At 38.1% G+C, this 10433-nt stretch overlaps 1 non-coding gene across 1 annotated transcript; it reads right to left on the bottom strand.

The window, feature by feature from the left end:
- Positions 1-1250: 1250 nt before the first annotated feature.
- Positions 1251-1382, bottom strand: LOC136327468 (small nucleolar RNA SNORA31). The gene has a single exon (XR_010729678.1). It is a non-coding gene; the product is annotated as a small nucleolar RNA SNORA31 (small nucleolar RNA).
- Between the last annotated feature and the right edge of the window lie 9051 nt (positions 1383-10433).

The raw sequence follows: 10433 nt of genomic DNA, 5'->3' as shown, positions 1-10433 counted from the left end.
TAACCCAAATGTCCAGCTTAAACTAATGACATAAGAGGCAATATGTATCACCAGTAAAGGCTGAACCCTCACATGCCACAGAATCATATTCTGGCTTTAATAATTATTAGTTCTCTGACCTTGAGCCACTAATTGAATCTCTATTAGCCTGTTTCTTCAACTGTAAAATAGGGATACTTATAGTAGCTACGTCTGTTGTTATGTTGACAATACTGTATTACATACTTCAAAAGTGCTAAGAAAAAGATCTTGGAAGTTGTGATTACAAAAAAGAAATAATAATGGGACATGATGGAGGTGTAAGTTAATACTAAGGTTGTAATCATATTGCAATATATCATATAAATGTGTTAAATCAACATGTTGTACACCTTAAGCTTGCACCATGGTAGATGTCAGTTATAACTCAATAAACAATTCTGATAAATTATTTAAAATAGCTCTGGCCACAAAGGAAACCATCAATCAATGTTAGCCAATTTTGTTATTTTGTATTATTTTAATCAGTGTTGAAAATCATAAAACTGCAAAACAAATATCATTATCTTTTACACCTGAATATGCTCAATACATATTTGTGCTTAAATATTTCAATGGGAAGAAGAGTTATTTCATCCCTCTACTGGTTAGTTTCAACTTGAGAGTGCTAATTTTATGGAAAGTCCTGTCATGTAACTGTGTGAAGTTAAACAAAGTACATTTCTGACAGTATGCTAATGTGCAATGTTGATTTAATAATACTTACCTTTGAAGGTATACAGTAAAATTTGAGAAAGCATATACATGTGTATATGTCCATGAAACTTAACACATGGTATTATATCAACCAATGTAAAGATTTTTTTATATTAGGGGTCTATGAACAAACCCTAGAATTTAGTCATCGCTGAAATTCTGCATGGTAAGTTTCATTATGAAATGAAAGATGGAACACGTCAATTGGTCTTTTCAAGACCACAGAGTTAATAGAAAGAGCCTCCTTTGCCTTAGATCAGTGACCATAAGTCAGTGTTCTTTCTACTGCAGTAACCTCCATTGATCACTGACAAAATGTGTATGTGTGTGAAAATAACCATGTGCTTTCAATAGCTGTTGAACAGTTTGGGTTCTAAAAAGAGAGTGGGGAGGTGAAAATCTATGTTGTGCAATGATTTTTCCTAAGAATGTCATGAAGCTTACCTACCTATTTAAGGGCTTAAATAATGGGAATGCTGAGACAAAATTATCTGAAGTAGAAAGAACTATTTTTTTATTGTATTCCCCCATTCAATCTTGGCTGCCACAATCAGACAGACAGAAACCGCGAAGACCCTTTCTCTCGCATCTACACTGGCGCCCCAGCAGCAGACAGTAACTGCTCCAGGTCTGTCAACTAGATGCACTATTTTTTTTTTTGAAAAAGACAAGAGAGAGTCAGAAAGAGGGACAGACAGACAGGATGGGAAAGAGATGAGAATCATCAATTCATTGCAGCTCCTTAGCTGTTCAGTGATTGCTTTCTCATATGTGACTTGACCTGGAGGCTATAACAGAGCAAGTGAACCCTTGCTCAAGCCAGAAACTTTGTGCTTCAAGCCAGTGACCTTTGGGCTCAAGCCAGCAATCATGGGGTCATGTGTATAATTCCACACTCAAGCCAGTGACCTTACACTCAAGCTAGTGAGCCCACACTCTAGCCGGTGACCTTGGGGTTTCAAACCTGGGTTCTCCACATCCCAGTCGGCCGCTCTATCTAGTGCACCACCACCTGGTCAGGCTAGAAGTACTTCTATCTCAGTGTCACCTATTCACGTTTTGAGATCAGTCTTCCTAAGGTAAGTAAAGCAAAGAAAACAGTTAAGTAACACAAAGTCCATCAACCAGCAAGGCATGTAACTTAACAAGGAAATGATTACTTAAACTAAAAACTACTACCAATCAGAGTACTATATATATATAGGTTGATTTCTATTACTGAATTCTGTGATTATTCCAAAATAGTTTTTATTCAACAATACCTAAGATCCAGATGTAAAAACTGTTCATAAAATAGATAAAGTTCTAGTGTTCTGAATGAGAAAAACATGAATAATATATGACTTTCAAAAATTTATTGATTTAGAGAGGATAGAGAGAGAGAAAGGCAGGAGTAGAGAGGGAAGCATTAACTCCTAGTTGTTGCTTCTTGTCTGGACAAGCCTGGGGTTTCGAACCAGCGACCTCAGCATTCCAGGTTGATGCTTTATCCACTGTGCCACCATAGGTGAGACCTGACTTTCAAAAATTAAGAAGAAAAAAATTAAATAATATTTTGTGTAAGTGATGAGTAAATGCTTACATTGAAGGAAATTCATTCATTCTCTCATCCAATTATTTGCTCACTGATTAGTTCACTCATTCAACAATGATATATTAACTTCCTTCTTTGGGCCAGTTGGGTACCAGCACTGACAATATTGCATTGAATCAGATAGACAAAGTCACTGCCCACATAATAATAGAGAAAGATCTGAAACAATCATATAATTACAATTTTAATGAGGATGTTGACTGCAATGAAAGCTTAAATGAGGATTTAAATATGCTCTTGGGCAGGTGGTCAGAAGGATCTCACTAGGAAATAATTTTACATGTGCTAATTCAGTAAGTTCTCACACCAACCCAATGAGATCAGTACTACTATAATCATCCCATTCACAGATTAAGAAACTGAGGAGGAAGGTATTAAATACCTTGTCAAATCATATAGCCAGTAAGGAGTAGAGCCAAGAATTAAACCCAGGCCTTCTGGTTTTGGACTCTGCTCTTAACCACTCTGCTTTAGAAGTTCATGAGCATTTGTGAAGGGATAAGGAAAACACACTTCAGATAGAAAAAAAGGCTTGTGGGAAGACCTTGCGTTGCAGAAGTATTTGATATACCAGAGCAGCACTGTCCAATAGAAGTGTGAGCCACATATACAATTTTACATTTTCTGGTAGTCATGTAACAAAAAGTAAAAAGAAACAGGTGGGTATAGTACTCTGGAAAGATGCTTTGGCAGTTTCTTATAAGACTAAACATGCCAATACCATATGACCTAGCAATTGGACTCAAGTACTTACAATAGATAAATGAAAACATATGTTCACACAAAACTCTATACAAGAATGTTTATGGCAGCTTTATTGTGGCAACACTAGAACCAGCCCAGGTGTCTTTCAATGGGTGAGTAAACAAAGTGCGGTACATCCATATCATGAAATGCTATTCAGCAAAAAAGAAGATTGAACTACTGACATATGCAATGGCTTGGAAAAATCTTCAGAGAGTTGGGCTAAGAAAAGAAAGCCAATTCTTGAAGAATACACCCTGTAGGATTCCATTTCTGTAATATTCTTGACATGACAAAATTATATAAATGGAGAACAGACCAGAGGTTGCTAGAAGTTAGGGCCAGGAAGGGATGGAGCACAGGAATGGGGGGGATATTGTCATAAGAACACAGCACAAGAGATCTTTATGGTTAAGAAACTATTTTTAAACTTGACACGATGGTAGAAACATGTACCTACTTACATGATAAAACTGCACAGAACTAAAAACACACATATAACCAAATGAGTGAAACTACAATTAGGGAAATCTAAGTAAGAGCATATCACTGTCAATATCTTAGTAGTAATATTGTAGTGACAGATTTGCAAGATATTACCATTGGACAAAACTGGATAAAGGGAACACAAGATTTCTCTTACTATTTCTTATAGCTGCATGGGTTTCTAGAATTGTCTCAAAAATTTTAAAAGAAAGAGATTAAGTTTATTTTTAACTTTTATTTAAGCAAGTATATCCAAGAGGATTTCAACATATCAAACAATATAAAAATTATAAAGATTTTTACTTTTTGTTTCATACTGTCCATTTTAACTAGCCTCAGTCCAAGTTCTCTGTGCCATATGTGGCTAGTAGCTATCATATTGGGCAGCTACTTTGGGAAATCAAAGACAGGAGATGCAAAAAGAGGCTCAAAAGATAGGCAAGGGTCAGGTTACAATGACAGATAGCACTTGTAAAAAATTCAGTCTCTGCAATGGCCTACTGAGCCCAAAGTCAAGGGAATTCCTGCTGCTTTTCCCCTCCCTCACTCTCCTCAGCCACACTGGAGTCCTTGCTGATTCTGGAAAATGCCAAGCATGCTCCAGATTCAGGAACATGCTCTTGCTGAGTTCTCTACCTGGAACCCTCACCTCAGGATATCTCTCTGACTTGTCTCTGCTCAGATGTGTGTCACAAGGTCTTTCCTGATCTACTTGTACAAGAGAGCAAATTCCACTCTTTGACTCTGCACCCATTATACGTTTTCATATTTTTGACAGTATTCACATCACCTAACAGTCTATATAGCTACCTACTTGTTTACTGTCATCTTCCCACAGAGCTTGGAACAAGGCCTGGCACATAGAATATACCCAATAAATATTTGTTGAATGAATTGATATGAACAAATTAATCATGTGTAATTCCTTCACAGTTCTCAAATGAACTGCCTGCTTCAACTAAAATCTACAATATCATTGAGTTCAAAAACTGACATAGATCTGGGAAGAAGCCACACTGAGACTGGTAGGAAAAGCAGAAATGCAGAGGGGACAGCCCAGCTCCCTGGAGCGAACGGCAGCAGGGAGAGACTTGCGTGGCAGGAAGTGAGTTTAGCAGAGGGGAAAGGGTCCTGGACCCCAGGAACAAAGCCCCAACCTGCAGCCCCAGAGCCCAGAAGAGGTGTAAGGACAGTATTTAGCTGGAAACAAGTCAGGATACTGTTTGTGAGAAAGAGTCTGATTTCTCAGATCCAGGATCCTTCTTAAAGGGACCGCACAGAACATCTCTCTCACAACCACTCACCCGTGGCTCCTGGGGATGGGGGGAGAGAGGAGAGGACCAGAGTAACAGGAAGAGAGTGTAATCTAGGAGGCACAGGGAGAAACATTTTGGGAGATAGCACCCTAACCCCTGGGACGAGCCACTCCCCAAAGCTGAAGTGAATATTTCCTCCAGAAACAGCAATACCAGCAAAGGGAAGCAGGAGAGCAGCCAAACAAGCTCCCTCGTGGCACTCAAAGCAGAGTCGCATAGAAGGAGGGAGCTTTTGGGTCTACAGTAGTGAGTCTTAGGGTCCAAGCTGCAACGCCCCCACCCACGCAGCTGAGGGCGCACCTGAGGGTGGGTGGCAGTGGGAAACAAAAGCACGGTTCTGCTGGCAGGGGTGGAAGCCAGCTGGCCACCACTGGGCTCAGGTGTGAGCTCAATCTTGCCCGGCTAGGGAGAAGGGGGCGTGCAAAAGTGGTCAAGCTCAGCTGCCGGCAGCCTGTAATCCAGCCTGTGGGAGAAGGGTGGGAACCCTGGAAAGGGTGGAGACCAGCCCCTGAGTAAGGGCAGAGGAGCACAGCCTTGCCCCGCCCGTGCAACCCAGACTTGCGGTCTGACTTGGTAGCTGGCTCCTCCCACGGGGGTGGAGCCAAAAGCCCAGAAGAGATGGAGTTCTGCTACTGAGCTGAGCTTGGGCATGCAGTCCTGCCCAGTGGTAGAGCCAAGGCTAGCAGCTGTTCCTTGAGTGGGCTCCTCCTGCAAGGGCAGGGCGAAAGCCTGGAAACAGGCGTAGACCTGCAGCTGAGCAAAGGTGCTCGCCAGTGCCCTCAGGACTGAGCATAACGTCATACACGGAGGCGGGGCAAAGGCCAAGGCCACCAATGCTTGTGCACCCAAGCGCGTGATCACAGCCACTCCCGTGAAGAGAAAATGTGGAGGCAGAGAAATACAACACAAATAAACCAAGAGAAATCCCCAGAAAAGGACCTAAGTGAATCAGATATAACCAAATTACCAGATGCAGAGTTTAAAATAACAATTGTTAGGATGCTCAAAGATATTAGAACAACCATAGATGGCCATTACAAAAACCTAAATAAAAAGATAACAAATATAAAAAAGGACATTGAAATAATAAAAAAGAATCAGTCAGAAATGACAAATACAATATCTGAAATAAAGAATACAATGGAAGGAATTAAAAGCAGGATGGATGAAGCAGAGAATTGAATCAGTGAGTTAGAGGACACAATAAATAAAGGCACGGAAGCAGAGCAGAAAAAAGAAAAGAGACTCAAAAAGTCTGAGGAAACTCTAAGAGAGCTCTGTGACAACATGAAGAGAAATAACATCCGCATCATAGGGGTTCCTGAAGAAGAAAAAAACAAGGGATAGAGACTTTGTTCAAACATATCATAGCAGAAAAGTTCCCTCAATTAAGGCAGGAAAACATTTCACATGTTCAGGAAGCACAGAGAACTCCATTAAGGAGAAACCCAAAGAAACCAACACCAAGACACATCATAACTAAAATACCAAAGCTAAATGACAAAGAGAAAATATTAAAAGCTGCTAGAGAAAAAAAGACTATCACCTACAAAGGGCCCCCATAAGGATGACTTCTGACTTCTCAACAGAAACACTTGAGGCCAGAAGGGAATAGCAAAAAATATTCAAAGTAATGCAGAACAAGAACCTACAACCAAGACTACTTTATCCAGCAAGGCTATCATTTAAAATTGAAGGGGAAATAAAAAGCTTTACAGACAAAAAAAAAAAAACTCAAGGAATTCACTGCAACCAAACCAAGGCTACAAAAAATGCTAAGGGACCTGTTGTAAACAGATCAAAAGAAAAAAAGAATATAGCAAAAAAGGAATACAGTTTTAAAGAAAAAAATGGCAATAAACAAATACATATCAGTAATAACCTTAAATGTTAATGGATTAAATGATCCTATCAAGAGGCATAGGGTAGCTGTGTGGATAAGAAAACAGGACCCATACATATGCTGTCTACAAGAGACACACCTTAAATCAAAAGATGCACACAGATTGAAGATAAAAGGATGGAAAAAAATATCTCATGCAAATGGAAATGAAAAAAAAGCTGGGGTAGCAATATCAGACAAAATGGACTTTAAAACAAAGACCATAGTTAGAGATAAAGAAGGACACTACATAATGATAAAGGGAGCAATCCAAAAGGAAGATATAACCATTATAAATATCTACGCACCTAATATAGGAGCACCTAAATATATAAAGCAGACTTTGATGGACTTAAAGGGCGAGATCAACAGCAATACTATAATAGTAGGGGATTTCAATACACCATTAACATCATTAGATAGATCCTCAAGAAAGAAAATTAACAAAGAAACAGCAGACTTAAAGGACATATTAGATCAACTCGATTTAATAGATATATTGAGAACCTTTCACCCTAAAACAGCAGAATATACATTCTTTTCAAGCGCTCATGGTACATTCTCTAGAATAGACCACACGTTAGGGCACAAAAGCGGTCTCAACAAATTTAAGAAGATTGAAATCATATCGAGCACTTTCTCTGATCACAATGGCATTAAGCTAGAAATCAATCACAATAGAAAAATTGAAAAACATTCAAACACTTGGAAACTAAATAGCATGTTATTAAATAATGAATGGGTTAACATTGAGATCAAAGAAGAAATTAAAAAATTCCTAGAAACAAACAATAATGAGCATACATCAACTCAAAGTTTATGGGACACAGCAAAAGCAGTCCTGAGAGGGAAGTTTATAGCATTACAGGCATATCTCAAGAAGATAGAAAAAGCTCAAATAAACAACTTAACCCTGCATCTAAAAGAACTAAAAAAATAACAGCAACTAAAGCCCAGAGCAAGTAGAAGAAAGGAAATAATAAAGATCAGAGCAGAAATAAATGACATAGAGGCTAAAGAAACAATACAGAGGATCAATGAAACCAGGAGCTGGTTCTTTGAAAAGGTAAACAAGACTGATGAACCTTTAATGAGACTCACCAAGAAAACAAGAGAGAGGACTCAAATAAATAAAATTAGAAATGAGAGTGTAGAAATAACAACTGACACAACAGAAATACAAAATATTGTAAGAAAATACTATGAAGAACTGTACGCCAAAAATCTAGACAACCTAGATGAAATGGACAAATTCCTTGAATCATATAATCTTCCAAAAATCAATCTGGAAGAATCAGAAAACCTAAACAGACCAATTACAACAAATGAGATTGAAACAGCTATAAAAAAACTCCCAAAAAAGAAAAGTCCTGGGCCTGATGGCTTCACAAGTGAATTCTACCAAATATTCAAAGAAGAACTAACTCCTATCCTTCTCAAGCTATTTCAAAAAATTCAAGAGGAAGGAAGACTTCCAAACTCCTTTTATGAGGCGAGCATAATTCTGATTCCAAAACCAGGCAAAGACAACACACAAAAAAGAAAATTATAGGCCAATATTCGTGATGAACTTAGATGTAAAAATCCTCAACAAAATATTAGCAAACCGGATCCAGCAATATATGAAAAAAATCATACACCATGATCAAGTGGGATTTATTCTTGGGAGGCAAGGCTGGTACAATATTCGCAAATCAATCAATGTGATCCATCACATAAACAAAAGAAAGGAGAAAAACCACATGATAATTTCAATAGATGCAGAAAAAGCATTTGATAAAATACAGCACCCATTCATGATCAAAACTCTCAGCAAAGTGGGAATACAGGAAACATACCTCAACATGATAAAGGCCATCTATGACAAACTCACAGCCAACATCATACTCAATGGGCAAAAATTAAAAGCAATCCCCTTAAGATCAGGAACAAGGCAGGGGTGCCCCCTTTCACCACTCTTATTCAACATAGTTCTGGAAGTCCTAGCCACAGAAATCAGACAAGAAAAAGAAATAAAAGGCATCCGAATTGGAAAAGAAGAAGTAAAACTATCATTATTTGCAGATGATACGATATTGTATATAGAAAACCCTAAAGTCTCAGCCAAAAACTACTAGACCTGATAAATGAATTTGGCAAGGTGGCAGGATATAAAATCAATAGTCAAAAATCAGAGGCATATTTATACACTAATAATGAACTATTAGAAGGAGAAATCAAGGAATCAATCCTCTTACCATTGCAACCAAAAAAGTAAGGTATCTAGGAATAAATCTAACCAAGGAGATTAAAGACTTGTACTTGAAAAATTATAAAACATTGATAAAAGAAATCTGGGAAGATATGAATAAGTGGAGGCATATACCATGCTCATGGTTAGGAAGAACAAACATCATTAAAATGTCTATATTACCCAAAGCAATTTATAAATTCAATGCAATACCGATTAAAATACCAATGACTTACTTCAAAGACATAGAACACATATTCCAAAAATGTATATGGAACCAAAAGAGAACACGAATAGCCTCAGCAATCTTGAAAAGGAAGAATAAAGCGGGAGGTATCACACTTCCGGATATCAAGTTATATTATAAGGCCATTGTTCTCAAAACAGCATGGTACTGGCATAAGAACAGGCACATAGATCAATGGAACAGAACAGAGAACCCAGAAATAAACCCACAGCTCTATGGACAACTGATATTTGACAAAGGAGGTAAGGGCATACAATGGAGTAAAGACAGCCTCTTCAACAAATGGTGTTGGGAAAATTGGACAACTACCTGCAAAAAAATAAAACTAGACCACCAACTTACACCACTCAAAAAATAAACTCAAAATGGATAAAAGACTTAAATGTAAGGCATGAAACCATAAGCATCTTAGAAGAAAACATAGGCAGTAAGCTCTCTGACATCTCTCGCAGCAATATATTTGCTGATTTGTCTCCACAGGCAAGTGAAATAAAAGACAGGATAAACAAATGGGACTTTATCAAACTAAAAAGCTTCTGCACAGCTAAAGACAATAAGAACAGAATAAAAAGACAAACTACACAATGGGAGAATATATTTGACATTGCATCTGATAAGGGGTTAATAACCAAAATTTATAAAGAACTTGTAAAACTTAATACCAGGAAGACAAACAATCCAATCCAAAAATGGGCAAAAGAAATGAATAGACACTTCTCCAAAGAGGACACACAGATGGCCAATAGGCATATGAAAAAATGTTCAACATCACCAATGATTAGAGAAATGCAAATTAAAACTACAATGAGATATCACCTCACACCAGTCAGAATGGCACTCATCAATAAAACAACACAGAATAAGTGCTGGAGAGGATGTGGAGAAAAGGGAACCCTCCTACACTGCTGGTGGGAATGCAGACTGGTGCAGCCACTGTGGAAAACAGTATGGAGATTCTTCAAGAAATTAAAAATCGAACTGCTTTTTGACCCAGCTATACCACTGTTAGGAATATGCCCCAAGAACACCATAGCACTGTTTGAAAAGAAGAAATGCACCCCCATGATTATGGCAGCATTGTTCACAATAGCAAAGATCTGGAAACAGCCCAAGTGTTCATCAGAGGATGAGTGGATTAAAAAGCTTTGGTATATATATATATACTATGGAATACTACTCAGCCATAAGAAATGATGACA

Source organism: Saccopteryx bilineata, chromosome 2, assembly GCF_036850765.1.
Source record: "Saccopteryx bilineata isolate mSacBil1 chromosome 2, mSacBil1_pri_phased_curated, whole genome shotgun sequence".
NCBI lineage: Eukaryota > Metazoa > Chordata > Mammalia > Chiroptera > Emballonuridae > Saccopteryx > Saccopteryx bilineata.
The sequence above is the reverse complement of the archived record's forward strand: the minus strand, read 5'-3'. Positions and strand labels throughout refer to the sequence as shown.